The 19400-nt window shown below is 40.5% G+C and overlaps 1 long non-coding RNA gene across 4 annotated transcripts in view; it reads left to right on the top strand.

Moving 5' to 3' along the window:
- ITCH overlaps positions 1-19400 on the top strand; it is a 108851-nt gene that overhangs the window by 85037 nt on the left and 4414 nt on the right. For all 4 annotated transcript variants that reach the window (XR_002340135.1, XR_002340136.1, XR_002340138.1 and 1 more), the window contains 4 exons: positions 5467-5587; positions 5998-6102; positions 9882-9978; positions 16949-17021. This is a non-coding gene — a long non-coding RNA (itchy E3 ubiquitin protein ligase). The remainder of the gene's footprint in view (positions 1-5466; positions 5588-5997; positions 6103-9881; positions 9979-16948; positions 17022-19400) is intronic.

A 19400-nucleotide genomic window follows, 5' to 3' on the forward strand; every position in this document is an offset into this window, starting at 1 on the left:
TGTTCTGCAAAGACGTTCCATCTGTCCTTTTTTCAGATTCCACATGTCAGTGAAAGCATTTGATGTTGGTGTCTCATTGTACGGCTGACTTGACTTAGCATGATAGTTTCTAGGTCCATCCATGTTGCTAAGAATGCCAGTATTTTGTTCTTTTTAATGGCTGAGTAATATTCCATTGTGTATATGTTCCACATCTTCTTGATCCATTTCTCTATCGATGGACATTTAGGTTGTTTCCATGTCTTAGCTATTGTAAATAGTGCTGCAATGAACATCGGAGTGCATGTGTCTTTGCGAGTCGTGGTTTTCTCTGGATAAATGCCCAGGAGTAGGATTGCTGGATTAAATGGTAGTTCTATTTTGAGTATTCTGAGGAATCTCCATACTGCTTTCCACAGTGGTTGCACCAATTTACAATCCCACCAACAGTGTACTAGGGTTCCTTTTTCTCCACACCCTCTCTGTTTGTAGACTTTTTGATGATGGCCATTCTGGCTGGTGTAAGGTGGTACCTCATAGTGGTTTTGATTTGCATTTCTCTAATAATGAGTGATGCTGAACATCCTTTCATGTGTAACTCGGCCATCTGTATGCCTTCTTTGGAGAACTGTCTGTTTAGATCTTCTGCCCATTTTTGGATGGGGTTGTTTGTTTTTTTGGTATGGAGCTGCAGAAGGTGTTTATAAATTTTGGAGATTAATCCCTTGTCCGTCAATTCACTTGCAAAGATTTTCTCCCATTCTGTGTGTTGTCTTTTTGTGTTGTTTAGGGCTTCCTTTGCTGTGCAGAAAGTTTGAAGTTTGATTAGGTCCCATTTGTTCATTTTCTTTTTATTGTCAATACTCAGAGGTGGTTCTAAGAAGATGTTGCTGTCGTTTATGTCAGAGAATGTTTGGCCTGTGTTTTCCTCTAAGAGTTTTATAGTGTCTGGTCTTATATCTAGGTTGTTAATCCATTTTGAGTTTATTTTTGTGTATGGTGTTAGGGAATGTTCTAATTTCATTCTTTTCCTTGTGGCTGTCCTGTTTTCCCAGCACCACTTATTGAACAAGCTGTCCTTTCTCCATTGTATATCCTTGCCTCCTTTGTCATAGAGTAGTTGGCTGTAGGTGTGTGGGTTTAATTCTAGGCTTTCTATCCTGTTCCACTGATCTATATTTCTGTCTTTGTGCCAGTACCATGCGGTTTTGATGATTGTTGCTTTGTAGCATAGTCTATATCACCTTCAGTTCTGAAGGATATTTTCACTAGATTTGGAAATCTAGGTTTATAATTTTTACTTTTTTAAGCACTTTTTCCCAATGATGTCATTACATTGTTGGCTTCTATTTTTGATTATGTGAGCCATTGTATTTATTTTGAGAATAAAATGTTTTTTTGTGACATTTAAAAGAGTTTCTCTCTCTCTCTCTTTTTTTTTTTTTTTCCGGCTATACCTGCAGCATGTAAAAGTTCCTAGGCCAAGGATCAGACCTGCACCACAGTTGTGAACTGTGTCACAGCTGCAGCAACTACAGATCCTTCACCTGCTGTATCACATGGGAACTTTCAAAAGATTTTATTTGTATGGTTTTTTGTTTTTGTTTTTTCTCTTTTCATGGCCACCCCTGTGGAAGTTCCCAGGCTAGGGTCAAATGAGAGCTGCAGCTGCCAGCCTCTGTTACAGCAAGACCGGATCCAAGGCACATCTGTGACCTATGCTGTAGCTTGCGGCAACATGGGAACCACTGAGCACGGCCAGGGATCAAACCTGGGGAGTTTCTGTGTTAAGAATCTTCATCTTGGAGTTCCCATCGTGGCTCGGTGGTTAACGAATCCGACTAGGAACCATGAGGTTGCAGGTTTGATCCCTGGCCTTGCTCAGTGGGTTAAGGATCCGGCATTGCATGAGCTGTGGTGTAGGTTGCAGACGCTGCTCAGATCCCATGTTGCTGTGGCTCTGGTGTAGGCCAGCAGCCTCAGCTCCAATTCGACCCTTGCCTGGGAACCTCCATATGCCACGGGATCGGCCCTAGAAAAGGCAAAAAGACAAAAAAAAAAAAAAAAGAATCTTCATATTTTCATAAATTCTGTCCATCTAATCCTATAGATTCTTTAATACATTTTTAATAGCTTTTATAAAATAAAAAGGAAGAGGGACCCAAATCAATAAAATCAGAAGTAAAAAAGAAGTTACAACTGACACCACAAAATAAAAGGTCACAAGAGATTACTATGACCAAGTACTACCAATAAAATGGCCAACAACAAAGAAGTGGACAAATTTTAGAAAGGCACCATCTCCCAAAGCTTAACAAGGAAAAATTAGAAAATATGAACATACAAATTACCAGTACTGAAATTGAATCAGTAATTTGAAAACTTCTAACAAACAAAAGTCCAGGACCAAATGGCTTCACAGGGGAATTCTACCAAATATTTAGAGAGGAGTTATTTAGTGTCTTAGCTTTCTGAAACCATTCCAAAAAATTGTATAGAAAGGAACACTTTTGAACTTATTCTGTGTGGCCATTTATCCCCTTGATACCAAAACCAGTCAAAGATATCACAAGAAAAGGTAGCTATTAGCTAATAGCTTTTATTTATTTCTGGCTGCACCTAGGGTATATGGAAATTCTGGGGCCACAGATCAATCCTGTGCCACATCAGTGACAATGGAGGATCCTTAATCAAATGCACCATCCGGGAACTCCCAGGCTAATACCTTTTCAAAAGTCTTTACCAGGAATTCCTGTTTTGGCTCACTGGGTGAGGGGACCCGAAGTAGTCTGCATGATGATGCAGGTGGGTTGGAGATCTGGTGTTGCCACAAGCTGTGGCCTAGGTCTTGGGGGTGACTTGAATCTGAAGTTGCTATGGCTGTGTCATGGGCCTCAGCTGCAGGTCTGATTCAGCCCCTAGCCTATAGCTTCCATATGCCACAGGTGCATTTGTAAGGAGAAAAAAAAAACAAAAAACAAAACATCTTTACTAACTCAACATTGGGCCTTATTTTATGGATTTTTTTTTTCTCTTATGAGTCACGTTTATTTTCTTTCTCTTTCTTTCTTTCTTTCTTTTTTTTTTTTTGCTTCCTTGCGTAGATACTGTTTTTTAATTGTGGATGATACATGGTAGAGACTCTGAATTCCTTTTTTTCCCCCCCTTTGGTGAATACTGAGTTTTCTTTTGACAGGCAGTTAACCTTGTGTGCAGATCACATTGATTGTGCAGAAGCTTGTTAGAGCACATCTATTTCCATTTTGCTTTTAATTCTCAGAAAAATCTTTATTCCTCAAACATTGTTCATACTCCTTACAATGGAAAGCCCTAGGTGTTTTCCATGTAACTTTATGAGAGTTAAACTCCTAAATTGTGTGTCTCTAGCATATGGCTGATGAAATTTTTACTTGGGTCTTTGGCTTTCCAGTTGCTGCATTGCATAGGTTTCCTTGGTGTCTTATCATGCTACACATGTATTTATGAGTCATCTAAGGTTTTAAAGTATATTTCTGTGCAAATTTGGGAGTTTCTTTGTTTTCTTTCTTTCAGAGATTTTTCTATAGCCACCACCATCCTCATGTCTTCTTAGCCCAATAATACTCTATTTTAGTTTGAGTTTCATTTCCATGTTTTCTTTGTAAACTGGGTATGTGCCCTTAGAGGAAAAGCCTAGTAAATTCATTTCAGCTCTCGCATGCCAACTAACTTCAAGAATCGTATCCCGGAGTTCCCGTCGTGGCGCAGTGGTTAACGAATCCGACTAGGAACCATGAGGTTGCGAGTTCGGTCCCTGCCCTTGCTCAGTGGGTTAACGATCCGGCGTTGCCGTGAGCTGTGGTGTAGGTTGCAGATGCGGCTCGGATCCCTCATTGCTGTGGCTCTGGCGTAGGCCGGTGGCTGCAGCTCCAATTCAACCCCTAGCCTGGGGACCTCCATATGCCGCGGGAGTGGCCCAAGAAATAGCAACAACAACAACAACAAAAAGACAAAAGACAAAAAAAAAAAAAAAAGAATCGTATCCCCACCAGTTTCTGCCTCTCTTCATTTCTCTTTCATATCTTCAAACATTTTTAAAAATTTGCCCAGTGTTTATAATCATAATCAGTTTTAATTAACTTTAGGACTGTCGTTGTCTCCACCTATCATCAAGTAATCAAATGCCTAAAGTACATGTTTGCTTATTAACATCATTAAGAAGTAAACATTTAAAATGTCTGTATTTGATGTGATTTTTTTTTTTTTTTTTTTTTTTTTTTTGTCTTTTTAGTGACACACCAGCAGCATATGGAGGTTCCCAGGCTAGGGGTTGAATCAGAGTTGTGGCTGCCAGTCCATACCATAGCCAATGTAGGATCCAAGCTGAATCTGCAACCTACACCATGTCTTACGGCAGCACTGGATCCTTAACCCATTTAGTAGGACCAGGGATTGAACCCACGTCCTCATGGATGCTGGTCAGATTCGTTTCCACCGATCTACGACGGAAACTCCTGATGTGATTTTTTAACTCTGTTAATGTGTATATTTGTAGATGCAGATTACAAGAACATCAAAAGTTTAAATCTGGTATATTTAGTGCAAACCATTTTTCATTATGAATACTTTTATCCAGTAGTGTCTCAGTGGGATAAGGATCCAGCATTACCACTGCTGTGCCTCTGATTACTGCCATGGCATGGGTTCGATCCCTGGCAAGAACTTCTTCAAGCCATGGGAGTGGGAGTGCTCCCCCCCTCCCCAAAAAAGTGCCATCCAAAAAAAATTGCTTGGGGGAAACCTATAAGTTAAAAGAACCTTAGATTTTGGCAGTGTAGGAATCTTTTACAGATTCTGATCAAGTCAGTATGTCTTAAAATTGAGTTAATCGGTTGACGTTGAGCACTGAATATTTGATATAAAAGAATTATTTTTGACTTTTTTGTGTGATGATAAAGTTACAGTTATGTTTTTATTAATTTATCTCTATATCTATTATTTATTTTCCATTTGGTGTCACACCTGTGGCATGTGGAGGTTTCTGGGCTAGGGGAGGAATCTGAGCTGCAGCTGGTGGCCTTCACCACAGCCACAGGAATGCCAGATTCAAGCCATGTCTTTGACCTACACCTCAGCTCATTGCAGCACTGGATCCTTTAACCCACTGAGGGAGGCCGGGGATTGAACCTGCACCCTTATGGATACTACTTGGGTTCTTAACCCACTGAGCCACAGCAGAGTCCCTAGTTTTTTAAATGAGAGCTCATCTTCTAGAAATATATACTGAAAAGTTTGTTTTAAATGAAATTGTGTGCTATCTAGGGTATGGATGGGACATAATGAATTAAATTAGTATTGTATTGAAGTTGAGATATCTGTACATGGGGTTTACTTTACTTTTATGTATGACAATTTTCATAAAAATGTTTTTAAAAGTTATTTTTATACTCAGATTTTAAAGGTAAAAATCTAAACTTCCTCATAGCTTTTTTTATATTCATTTACCAGAATGGTAGCTGAATGGAGGTTGTCTCGTGGTGTTGAAGAACAGACACAAGCTTTTTTTGAGGGTTTTAATGAAATCCTTCCCCAACAGTATTTGCAGTACTTTGATGCAAAGGAATTGGAGGTAATGAGTTCTTCATCTGTAGCACGCTGGTAAATGATGTCTTCAGGTGTCTACTTTCACCTTGCTTTGCCGTCTTTTCAGTGGCAGTAGTATTTTTTATTCTGGCTGGATGTTTCTGAAATAGCCCCTGGTATTTAAAAGTGTTAGCAAAAAAAAGGGTTTTAGAACCTCTGTCCAGTGAGTGACTGACTAAATATGTGTATATGTGACACCAAACATCGAAACTCAACTTTCCTAAGTATAATAGATGAGATTTTGATAAAATTCTTGATAAACCGTTGACAAGCCAAAGTCCCCTGATTAATCTTTTGAAAGTTGTTTACTACTACTCTTTTCTTACCTATATCTAGCATTTTTATGAAGCTTGTTTAGTTTCCTAAAGAAACCATTTTTCTTTTTCATTTTTAAAGGTCCTTTTATGTGGAATGCAAGAGATTGATTTGAATGACTGGCAAAGACATGCCATCTACCGTCATTACACTAGGACAAGCAAACAAATCATGTGGTTTTGGCAGGTTTGTCCCAGTTTATTTCTTTTGGAAGACATGCCATAAATTTTTAGAATTTGCTTACCACATAGGGAAATACTTCACAGAACAAAATGTACCATTATATTAAGGCTCCTTATTCTATTCTATGCATTATAATAAATGAATACTGATTTAACAGCACTCTTAAAGACTGTTGCCAAATAAGCAACACACGCCTTGCATTATTGCCCAGGACCTAAGACAAATCCAGATGATAATATTCCCTTGCATCTCATCTAAATGCTTTTGGAATTTTATAAAACTGTCTGAAGTATCATTTTCATCATTTATATCTCATTAAGAATTAAATAATGGTCAGAAGGCATGACTTAAGAGACTTTGGAATCATAATAGTGTCTCCTCAAAAAATGTCTGCTATAAGGACATGAAAAGTTACATCAAAAGTAAGCATTAGGAAAGTGTAAATCAAAACCATGATGAGGAGTTCCCATCATGGCTCAGAGGTTAACGAATCCGACTAGGAACCATGAGGTTGCTGGTTTGATCCCTAGCCTTTTTCAACGGGTTAAGGATCCAGCATTGCGGTGAGCTGTGGTGTAGGTCGCAGACGTGGCTTGGATTCCTGTGTTGCTGTGGCATAGGCCAGCAGCTACAGCTCTGATTAGACCCCTAGCCTGGGAACCTCCGTATGCCATGGGTGCGGCCCTAAAAAGACAAAAGACAAACAAAACCACAATGAGATATAAACCCATTAGGCTGGCTATTATTTTAAAAAATGGAAAATAGTTTCTCTTGTGGTTCAGCTGGTTAGGAACCCGACATAGTGTCTGAAAAGTTGTGGGCTCAATCGCTGGCTTACATAGTGGGTAAGTATCCAGCATTGACACATGCTGCAGTGTAGATCACAGATGAAGCTTGGATCTGGTGTTGCCATGTCTATGGCATAGGCCTGCAGCTACAGCTTTGATTTGTCTCCTGGTCTGGGAGTTTCCATATGCCACAGGTGCTGCCATGTAACTAAAAGGAAAACAGTCATCCTTGGTAAGGATATGGAGAAACTGGAAGTCTTCTGCATTGCTAGTGGCAGTATAAAATGGTACATCATTGTATTAAACAGTTTATTGGTTCTTCAAAAAGTTAAACAAAAAAATTACTATATGATCTAGCAGTTATACTCCTTGGTATATCCAAAAGAATTGAAAGCAGGGACTCAGATGGATAATGTTTGACTGTCTGTGTTCATATCAACATTATTCACAAAAAGATGCAGCAATCTAAATGTCCAACAACAAGTGAGTGGTAAACAAAAGGTGGTATATCTATACAATGAAATATTGTCCAATTTTAAAAAGAAAAGGAAATCCCCCCCTTTTTTTTTAATGCTATCTATATAGTTAAGTAATTTTTATGGTCAAATGTGGCAAATTGAGATTTTCTCCACTCTTGAATATGCACATTTTAGTCCTAAATACATTTTCTAAAAAGTAATTTATAGGAGTTCCTGTTGTAGCCTAGTGGGGTTGACAGTGTCTCTGGAGTGCTGTGACTCAGGTTGGATCTCTGGTCCCAGCAAAGTGGGTTAAGGATTCAGCATTGCTGCAGCTTCAGTGTAGCCTGTAATTGCAGCTTGGATCTGATCCCTGGTCCAGGAACTCCATATGCTGCGGGTCGGCCAAAAAAGGAAAAAAAAGTAAATTTTATACAAATTTAAATTGTGAAATTGAGAGGAAATTCTGATGCAAGCTACAACATGGATTAATCTGAAGGGTTTTATGCTTAGTGAAGTAAGCTAGCCACAAAAGGACAAGTAATATGTGTTTCCACTTATATGAGTTACCTAGAATAGGCAAATTTATAGAGACAGAATGTAGAATAGAGGTTACCAGGAACTGGGGAGTAGGGAGGCAGAGTGAGGAGATAAGTTTAATGCTATGAGTTTTTGTTTGTTATAATTAAAAACACTTCTGCAAACAGTGTGATTGTACTTAGTACCACTGAATTATAAACTTAAAATGGTAAATTTTTCTTATATGTAATTTACCATATTAAAAATTTTTTTTCCTGCCTGCTATTTATGTAAAAAAAATTCCTGTTGTGGCTCAGTGGGTTAAGGATATGATGTTTTCTCTGTGAGGATGCAGTTTAGATCCCCCTGGCCAGGCCCAGTTGCTTAAGGATCAGGCGCCTTCATACTGCAGCATAGGTCAGCGATGCAGCTGACGTCGAGTGATGCTGTGTTGGAGGCAGCTGCAGCTCTGATTCAACCCCCTACCCAGGAGCTTCTTCCATATGCTGCAGGTGCTGTCATAAAAAGAAAAAGGAAAAAAAAAAAAAAAGATCAGGTGACTGAGCACTTGTAACAAATACAATTAATGCAGTACGATAAAAATTCTTTACAAAAAAAATTTTTTTCTGAGCCAAAATACTTGTGCTTCAGGCTAGAAAGCATCCTCCAGAAACTTAAAGGTTTGAGTCAGATTTGTAGGAGTTAAAGCCACATAATTCTGGCAACATATAGCTACACCAAGATATAAAGAACATTGTTCCCTGGAGTTCCCGTCGTGGCGCAGTGGTTAACGAATCCGATTAGGAACCATGAGGTTGCGGGTTCGGTCCCTGCCCTTGCTCAGTGGGTTAACGATCCGGCGTTGCCATGAGCTGTGGTGTAGGTTGCAGACGCGGCTCGGATCTGGCGTTGCTGTGGCTCTGGCGTAGGCCGGTGGCTACAGCTCCGATTCAACCCCTAGCCTGGGAACCTCCATATGCCGAGGGAGTGGCCCAAGAAATAGCAGCAACAACAACAACAATAACAAAAAGACAAAAAGACAAAAGACAAAAAAAAAAAAAAAAAAAAGAACATTGTTCCCATTGTGGCTCAGTGGAAATGAATCTGACTAGATCCACGAGGACACAGGTCTGATCCTGGCCTCACTCAGTGGGTTAAGAATCTGGCATTTCTGTGAGCTGTGGTGTAGGTCGCAGACCCAGCTCATATCTGGTGTGGCTGTGGCTGTGGTATAGACCGGCAGCTCCAGCTCCAGTTCAACCCCTAGCCTGGGAACCTCCATATGCTTGTTGTAGGTGGCCCTAAAAAGACAAAAAGAAAAAGAAAAAAAAGACATTGAGAGGATAACATTACTGGGATACATCTGGATGAGCATTCATTAGCTTGATTTCATTAGCTTAATTTCATTTGTTTGTAAAACCAAAGAGTTTGAGCTGACTTGAGCTCTGTGTCCTAGGTTACAATATATGAATGTCTACAGGACAGTTAGATCTAGTGAAAAGTAGGAGCTGCCCCAGAATAGCTGAACCTGAGACTGCGTGACAAGGGAGTTCTTGGTCTCAGGGCACTTCTTTTTTTTTTAAGGGCCACATCCACAGCATATGCAGGTTCCCAGGCTAGGGGTTCTAATAGGAGCTGCAGTTGATGGCCTACGCAGAATCTGAGCTGTGTCTGCAACGCAGCTGATCCAGATCCTTAAACTCACTGAGTGAGGCCAGGCATTGAACCTGCCTGGTCATGGATGCTAGTTGGATTCTTAACCCGCTGAGCCACAATGGGAACTCCTTAGGGCACTCTTCTATCTCCCTATAGGTTTGTGGTAGTAAGATTTATATAAGGGATGGTTGGTGGGGCTTTGACCACCATGGAATAGCTCCAAAATCCATTGTGGTGGATACACTAACTTTCTAGTGCATCTGATACTACGAGTTCAGTTAAGATTTGAAATCTTTTTCTTTCCTGTTTAGTATGCTGTCACATATGATCTATGTATTTCTTTAAAATGTTCTTTTAATAGTTTGTTAAAGAAATTGATAATGAGAAGAGAATGAGACTTTTGCAGTTTGTTACTGGAACCTGCCGATTGCCAGTTGGAGGATTCGCTGACCTAATGGGTATGTCTACATGGTCACTTTTCCTATAGTTTATCACACTGCTGTTACATTAATATCAGAAATAATAAGTATCACCATTTTCTTAATTAATCATTGTTAACCTGGATTTGTGTAAACTTTTAAGTCACTTTGTATTCCTTATCTCTAAAAATTTTTAGGCCTTAAGCTAGACCCCACATTTTAACTCAGTAGAATAACCATCTATATGTAAATCTGTTTCTTTCTTTCTTTTTTTTTTTTTGTCTTATTAGGGGTGCACCCGCAGCATATGGAGGAGGCTCCCAGGTGAGGGATCCAATGGGAGCTGTAGCTGTCAGCCTACACCACAGCCATAGCAATGCCAGATCCTAGCCACATCTGCAACCTACACCACAGCTCACAGCAACATTGGATCCTTAACCCACTGATTGAGGCCAGGGATCAAACCTGCAATCTAATGGTTCCTAGTTGGATTCGTTTCTGCTGTGCCATGATGGAAACTCCTGACTTGTTTACTACTCTTCTCTGTGATACCTGAAGTTCCTTGAGATAATGATCCTTCACCTTTCTATTTCTGGTGCCTAGCACAGTGCTTATCACATAATAGTCACTGATTAAATTGTATGTTGTTTTTTATTTTTTATTTTATTTATTTATTTATCTTTTGGTCTTTTTGCCTTTTCTAGGGCCACTCCCGCAGCATATGGAGGTTCCCAGGCCAGGGGTCTAATCTGAACTGTAGCCACCAGCCTACGCCAGAGCCACAGCAACGCAGGATCCAAGCCGCGTCTGCAACCTACACCAGAACTCATGGCAATGCCGGATCCTTAACCCACTGAGCAAGGCCAGGGATCGAACCCACAACCTCATGGTTCCTAGTCAGATTCGTTAACTACTGTGCCACGACGAGAACTCTTGTGTGTTGTTTTTAATCAATGTGAGTTTATTTTATGACTAAATAATAAGTGTAGTGAATTCAGGTCTTTAACACCAGCACTGTGCAAGTACCATAGGAAGATAGAAGAGAAGGTGTGACTCTTAAGTCTGCTTCAGGTGCTTCAGAGTTAGAATTAAAGAAGCAAGTAGGCAATTTGGGGTACAATGTGTGGAACCAGTTTAAAAGACTTTAAAACTTGGATATTACTTAGGGTTTTGGAAGCTATGAAAACTTTGAAGATCTGAGAACTTGCTGAAGCTACATTTTAGGAAGATTTTATAGTAAGATATGGCTTGTATTGAAAGATGGGGAGAGTCTGGAAATAGGAAGGAATTATTACAGCAATGATAAGAACCTGGTCTTAGGAGATGAAGTAGGGATGGAAAAGAAAGGATAAAATGCTAAAGAAGTTCCAAAGATAGAAATAGGGCTTGATTAGAAGATGAAATATAAAGGAAAATGTCAGAGATATTACCATGTTATGAAACATGGAGAAGTTGTGAAGCATAAAGAATCTGCTGAGCTTAAGGTGGCAATCAGACAGGTACCTAGAAAATCTGGGGAGGGGAGGAGCAGTTTTTAGGTAAGTGTAGAGAGAGAAAGAGTCGTAAGGGCAGTGAAGCAGTGATATTCGAAGCTGTGGGAATGCATAGGCTTATGCAGAAATAGAAAACAGAAGAATGGAGCGCTGACGCTTAGAAACATCTCTATTTAAGGATGAGATAGGAGTAGCCTAGATACGGATTTAAATGAGAGGCCAGGAGTTCCCATCATGGCTCAGTGGTAACAAATCCAACTAGGATCTATGAGGAAACGTGAGTTCAATCCCCGGATTCACTTGGTGGGTTAAGGATTCAGTGTTGTTGTGAGCTCTGGTGTAGGTTGGAGACATGGCTCAAATCCTGCATTGCTGTGGCTGTGGTATAGGCCAGCAGCTGTAGCGTCAGTTTGACCCCTAGCTTGGGAACTTCTGTATGGAGTGGGTGCAGCCCTATAAACCAAAAAAAGGCGGGGGGGTAGATAGGCCAGAGAGTAATAAGGAGAAATAAATATTCTAGTCTCTCCAATGCAGTGTAGAAGTTTTTATCCAGTGCTACAGGGAGAAAGGACTTGGAAAGGAAAATTTCTAAGTAAAGTTTTTGGAGAGGGGCACCTTTGAGGATGCTGTTTGGAAAAGAGGGGAACTCTCTTACGTCATGGCAGGTTAAAGGTCCAGCGTTGTTGCTCAAGCGGCTTGGATTGCTCCTCTGGAGCAGGTTTGATCCCTGGCCTGGGATCTTAAACATGACAAGGGTTTGCCCCCCACCTCTACCCCCACACCCCGCCAAGAAAAATTAGAAAAAGATAAACCATGTTATGGGTTGAGGTAAGGAATAGTGTCCAAAATGAGAAACAAATTGGGACAAGCTTCTCAATCTAAACTGGAAATCTGATTTTTTTTTTTTTTTTGGTCTTTTCGCTATTTCTTGGGCCGCTCTTGCGGCATATGGAGGTTCCCAGGCTAGGGGTCCAATCGGAGCTGTAGCCACCGGCCTACACCAGAGCCACAGCAACGCAGGATCCGAGCCACGTCTGCAACCTACACCACAGCTCACAGCAACGCCGGATCGTTAACCTACTGAGCAAGGGCAGGGACCGAACCTGCAACCTCATGGTTCCTTGTCGGATTCGTTAACCATTGCGCCACGATGGGAACTCCGGAAATCTGATTATTTAAAGAAATGAGAACTAGATCTTCTCTTGGAAATAATATTTGCGGTTAGGTGGAGCAGTCTAAAACACCATAGAAGGATACCTGTGGAAGGCAGAGACAGATTGTGTTCCTTAGAATTTTCATGGACTTTTGGTTTAACCTTGCTTCTACCCAGTATAGGAGAAGAAAGTTTTAAGAATGCTATATGTAATGATTTATTGTGGTAGGTTTAAACCTTATGAGATCTAACATCCCATTTTGTAACACATTTATAATGTCCTATTTAATATTCTGGAATGAACTTGGTAGATGTGAAATTATGTATCTACAATCTCTAATTAAAATATACAGATACATAACATTATAATATAAAGAAATTTTTTTTAAAGTGATATAAAATAAAACACTGGAATTCCTGTTGTGACGCAGTGGAAATGAATCCGATTAGAAACCATGAGGTTGTAGGTTCCGATTCATAGCCTTGCTCAGTGGATTAAGGATACACTGTTGGCGTGACCTGTGGTGTAGGTTCTAGTCGCGGCTCAGATCCTTTGTTGCTATGGCTATGGCGTAGGCCTGCAGCTTTATCTCTGATTTGACCCCTAGCCTGGACACCTCCATATGCCATGGGTGTGGCCCTAAAAAGCAAAAAAACAAAAATTAATTAATTTAAAAAAATAAAATGAAACATTATTTCAATACATGTATATTTTGGGACAACTCTATTAGAAGACATAATTTGTCAGAGCCTTGTTTCTACTTAAAAGAAAAGATTTGGGAGTTCCCCACCAAACAATGGGGCTAGGACACAGATTTGATTCCCAGCCCAGCACAGTGGGTTAAGGATCTGACATTGCCACAGTTTGCAGCATAAATCTCACCTGCGGCTCAGATCTGATCCCTTGCCCACGACTTCCATATGCCACAGAGGTGACAAAAAAAAAAGATAGAGAAATGGTATTGGGGAATTCCAACTGTGGTTCAATCGCCTGAGTGTGAATATAGTGTGGCTCAAGTCACTGAGGAGGCTCAGATTTGATCCCCAGCCCGCTGCAATGGGTTCATGATCTAGCATTGCTACAGCTGCAATGTAGTTTGAGGCTGTGGCTCTGAATCTGGCCCTGGCCCTGGCCCTGGCCCAGGAACTTCCATACGCCATGGGTGCGGTCATTTTTAAAAAAAAAAAAAAGGTTTAAAAGGTCTGAAGCCCTTCTGTATAAGAAGCACTGGAATATGAAAGAACAGATAGAAAAGGTAAGAAATATTAGACTTAAATAAATATTAGAAAAAGAGGAACATAACCTACATGAATTAAGGATAATATACCTGCCAAAATAAATTACAGCTAATCTAAGTGAAGAAACGAGGTAGATCTTAAAGTGTAGTTTCTAATTATGAAATTCTGGTATAGGCCAAGACTGGTATGTAAAAAGGCCTCAGAGATGATAACATTCGAAAGTTGTAAAAGGTGCAAGAGTCTGTATGGAAGTTGTTTTAGGGACAGTGTCAGAATAAGATGGAAAACAACAGGCAGAGTCTTTAAATCGCTCTTTCCAGGTGAGAGAGAAGATCTGTGAACTGAGTTCCCACTTTTCCATTCTTTGGCCACTGGAAAAAATCCTGTGGTGTGCTGGTCATTTAAAAAAAAAGAGAGAGGAGTTCCCTTGTGGCGCAGCGGTTAACGAATCCGACTAGGAACCATGAGGTTGCGGGTTTGATCCCTGACCTTGCTCAGTGGGTTAAGGGATCCAGCGTTGCCGTGAGCTGTGGTGTAGGTTGCAGACATGGCTTGGATCCCGCATTGCTGTGGCTCTGGCGTAGGCTGGCAGCTACAGCTTCAATTAGACCCCTAGCCTGGGAACCTCCACATGCCGTGGCAGCGGACCTACAAAAAGGCAAAAAAAAAAAAAAAGAGAGAGAGAGAGAGTTCCATCGTGGCCCAGCAGAAACAAATTATGAGGAATTATGAGGTTGCAGGTTCAATTCCTGGCCTTGCTCAATGGGTTAAGGATCGGTGTTGCTGTGAGCTATGGTGTAGGTTGCAGATGCGGCTTGGATCCTGTGTTGCTGTGGTTGTGGCATAGGCCAGCAGCTGTAGCTTCGATTGAATCCCTAGCATGGGTATCTCCATATGCCGTGAGTTTGGCTCTAAAAAGCAAAACAAACAAACAAACAAACAAAAAAACAACAGGCAACTTAAGTCATTAAAAGCAATATAGGAAGTTCCCTTGTGGCACAGTGGGTTAAGGATCTGGCGTTGCCACAGCTCTGCCACAGGTTCCAACGACAGCATAAGTTCGATCCCTGGCCTGGGAACTTCTACATGCTGCAGATTTCCCTGAAAAAATTAAAAATTAAAATAAAAGCAATCCAGACTACTATTACATATTAAATAGGATGATTAGGAGTTCCTGTCCTGGAGCAGTGGAAACAAATTTGACTAGGAACCATGAGGTTGTAGGTTTGATCCCTGGCCTCACTCAGTGGGTTGAGGATCTGGCATTGCCTTGAGCTGTGGTGTAGGTCCCAGATGTGGCTAGGATCTGGCGTTGCTGTGGCTCTGGCATGGGCCAGCACTACAGCTCTGATTAGCCCCCTATCTTGGGAACCTGATATACCTCGGGTGCGGCCCTAGAAAAGACGAAAAGACAAAAAAAAAAAAAAAAAAAAGGGATGATTAAATGAAACATTTATATGGTTAGAAATGCTATAATAGGCGTTCCTGTCATGGCGCAGCGGAAACGAATTCGACTGGGAACCATGAGGTTTTGGGTTCGATCTCTGGTCTTAGTAGATTAAGGATCTGGCGTTGCTGTGAGCTGTGGTGTAGGTGGCAGACGCAGCTCGGATCTGGCATTGCTGTGTCTGTGGCTTAGGCCAGCAGCAATAGCTCCAATTCGACCCCTAGCCTGGGAACCTCCATGTGACATGGGTGCAGCCCTAAAAAGAAAAAAGACCCAAAAAAAAAACCACGATTTTTTTGCTGTAATATATTGAAAAAATGTGTGAGTACATAAACTAATAATTTCAAGTTTAATTAATATATTTTAACTATCCTTTTTCATAATGACCATTTCTTATATTTCTGGACTTTTTATTTTTTATTTTTTTGTCTTTTTGCTATTTCTTGGGTTGTTCCCGCGGCATATGCAGGTTCCCAGGCTAGGGGTTGAATCGGAGCTGTAGCCACCGGCCTACACCAGAGCCACAGCAACGCAGGATCCGAGCCACGTCTGCAACCTACACCACAGCTCACAGCAACGCCGGATCCTTAACCCACTGAGCAAGGCCAGGGACCGAACCCGCAACCTCATGGCTCCTAGTCGTATTCGTTAACTACTGCGCCACAACGGGAACTCCTAAATAACTACTTTTGAAAACACTTTGATGTCATTAGGTACAGAATTATACCAATTTAAATTTGTACTGGGTTTTGTTAGGTGGGACATGAAAAAATTCTTTGGGTGTGACTCTCACACATGGCAGAACAGTTAGTGTCCCTGGCCCCTTCTAATTAAAAAGTTCAGGCATTCCTGTTGTGGCTCAGCAGTAATGACCCCAACTAGTATCCATGAAGATAAGGGTTTGACCCCTGGCCCCACTTAGTGGGTTAAGGATCTGTTCATTGTTGCTATTAGCTGTAGTGTAGGCTTGCAGCTGTAGCTCCAGTTCGACCCCTAGCCTAGGAACGTCCATATGCCACAGGTGCAACCCTAAAAAGACAAAACTAAAATCTGGTAGAACTACCAATCCTTTTACCCCCACCCAATAAATGCTTCTCAGGGAGCTGTGGTGACCTTGAAGAAAACCAGTGTGCAAAGATCACCATTCACAGCTGTATATAACACAAAGTAAATGAGAGGCAAGAATTGGTATAAGTATGTAAGGGTGTGCCCTGCAGGACCCATAAGCACAAACATTAATACTGAATTCACTAGTTTGCTTACATTTTCTGAAGTTTAACCAGTTTTCTATGTAAATCAAGTTTAATAAGATAGTTGTAGTTTTCCTGTTGTGTTTAAAACTAAACTTAACCTTTTTATGTGTTCTGTTCTTATGTGAGGTATTACTAATTATAGTATTCTGTTAGTTTTGCTGAGGAATGCTATATAAAACTTCATTTTCTTTTCTTGGGCATACATTACCTATATGGTTCTCAAATTATAGCACTTGTTAGAATCATCTGGAAGCTTGTTAAAACACACATTGCCCAGCCTCACCCCCCAGTTCCATAGGCTTGGGTTAGGACATGTGAATTTCCTGGTAATGAGTTTCCTGGTGATGCTGATGCAACTAGTTTGGGAATAACAATTTGAGAACCATTGTACTGTCAAACTCTTGATGATTTCACTGTATTTTAGGGAGCAATGGACCACAGAAATTCTGCATTGAAAAAGTTGGGAAAGAAAATTGGTTGCCTAGAAGTCATACCTGGTAAGTAAAATCAGAAAGAGTATAGAAAATAGGCTTGGGAACAGTTTTCCCAGGGTTACTTGAGATGTTGCCTCCTGGGCTTGATGTCCTAAGAATGTCTTCCAAATACAACATAACTCTCACCCAAGAAAAAAAAAAAAAGAAAGAAAAACTTCTTCATTCATCCTATATATACTACATGTTAGAAATTAAAAATGAAATATTTTCACCATGGTATTGAATTGTTTTTGAAAACTTTCTTAATTTAGGTAAGAAAGAGGAGTTCCTGTTGTGGCGCAGTGGTTAACGAATCCGACTAGGAACCATGAGGTTGTGGGTTCGGTCCCTGCCCTTGCTCAGTGGGTTAACGATCCAGCGTTGCCGTGAGCTGTGGTGTAGGTTGCAGACGTGGCTCGGATCCTGTGTTGCTGTGGCTCTGGTGTAGGCCGGTGGCTACAGCTCCGATTGGACCCCTAGCCTGGGAACCTCCATATGCCGCGGGAGCGGCCCAAGAAATAGCAAAAAAACAAAAAAAAAAAAAAAAAAGAAAGAAAGAAAGAAATTAACCCACTTTCATTCAGTAATATTTAGTAAATTTACAGAGAAGTAACCATCTAGAAAACTTTTAACTTTTCTGTGCAGGCAGAGGAAGAAATCAAATCTAGAGTATAGGGAGAACTAATCTAAAATGGTGACAAATATTTTGTCATTATGAATGTAGTTTAGGAGTTCCCGTTGTGGCTCACCAGGTTAAGAACCCGATGTAGTGTCCACGAGGATGTAGGTTCAATCCCTGGCCTCACTTAGCATGTTAAGGATCAGGCATTGCTACAAGGTGAGGCATAGGTCAAAGATGCGGTTTGGATCTGGCATCACTGTGACTGTGGTGTATTCTGGCACCTGCAGCTCTGATTTGACCCCTGGCCCAGGAACTTCCATATGATGCAGATGTGGCCTTAAAAAGAAAAAAAAAAAAATGTAGTTTAGCCACATTTTCAAAAATGTGCAAAACTAAAAACCAAACCTTATCTTTCTTTAATAGAGTATGTTGGAATTGAACCTAATGTCAACAACATTATTTGAACTTTATTTTGGGAGACATTTCAGTGGTCCTACATATACCTTGATGGATATCCATTTGTTTTCCATCTGTCCTTTAAAAAAATTTTTTTTTGGTGGGGGCTGTAGTGGGGGGCATTTTAGCAGCATATGGAAGTTCTTGGGCCAGGGATCATACATGAGCCTCAGCAGTGACAATGCCAAATCCTTAACTGCTAAGCCACCAGGGAATTCCCTCTTTCCTTTTGTATTTGTTAAATTGTTTACTCCTTTATGTGTTCATACATGTGCTTTTTAAAAATAACAGCTTGGTAGTTGCCTCTTTGGTGCAGTGGGTTAAGGATCCAACTGTAGTGGCTTGGGTCACAGTGGAGGTGAGGGTTTAATCCCCAGCCCAGCGCAGTGGGTTAAGATTCCAATGTTGTCACAGCTGTAGTGCAGGTCAAAGCTTTGGCTTGGACTTGATCCCTGGCCCCAGGACCTTCTATATGCCACGTGTGTGACCAAAAAAATAACAACAACTTGGCACTTTTGTTGAAAATCAGTTGACAGTAAATAAATACACAGGTTTATTTCTGGGTTCTCATTGATCTGTATCCTTAGTGGCAGTAACATTGGCAGTTACTAATTACTGTAGCTTGCCAGTAAGTTTTGAAATTAGGTATGCATTCTTCATCTTTTTCAAGGTTGTTTCTGCTCTTTGGGTCCTTTGGATTTTCATATGAATTTAAGATTAGCTTGTCCATTTCTGCAAAGAGGTCATCTGGGATATTAATAGGAATTGCTTTGATCAGTTTAGGGGAGTATTGCCACATTAATAATATTTGGGCTTCTGATGCAGGAATATCAGATGTATTTCTATTTATTTAAGTGTTCTTTAATTTCAACAATGTAGTAGTCATTATACAAGCCTTGCCTTTCTTCTGATAAATTTATTTCCAAGTGCAATAGCTTCTTTTTGAAGCTGTTATAAATGGGAATTGTCTTCATTTCAGATTATTCATCGCTAAATATAGAAATACAGTTCATTAAAGTACCTTCATTCTGTATATGTGTTTTGATTTGACCTTTCGTTCCTTTTTTTCAAACTTGGGACAGACTATATACCATTAGATTATTGTGAACGGGTTAAAAATTATCTCCGTCACACGTGAAAATCAGCCTCATGACTTTTTCCAGTTCCATGTTTCCATTTGTTCATCTCCATAACTGTAAAATTATTTTCCTTTTGTGGGTAGCATTATTTCTTCTGTTGACAAACATCTTCCTGCACCTTAACCGAAATATATAGGAGATGGCCATGGCTTTAGTGCATATATCACTCTTTTAACTTGTGAAGGT

Source organism: Sus scrofa, chromosome 17 (genome assembly GCF_000003025.6).
Source record: "Sus scrofa isolate TJ Tabasco breed Duroc chromosome 17, Sscrofa11.1, whole genome shotgun sequence".
Lineage (NCBI taxonomy): Eukaryota > Metazoa > Chordata > Mammalia > Artiodactyla > Suidae > Sus > Sus scrofa.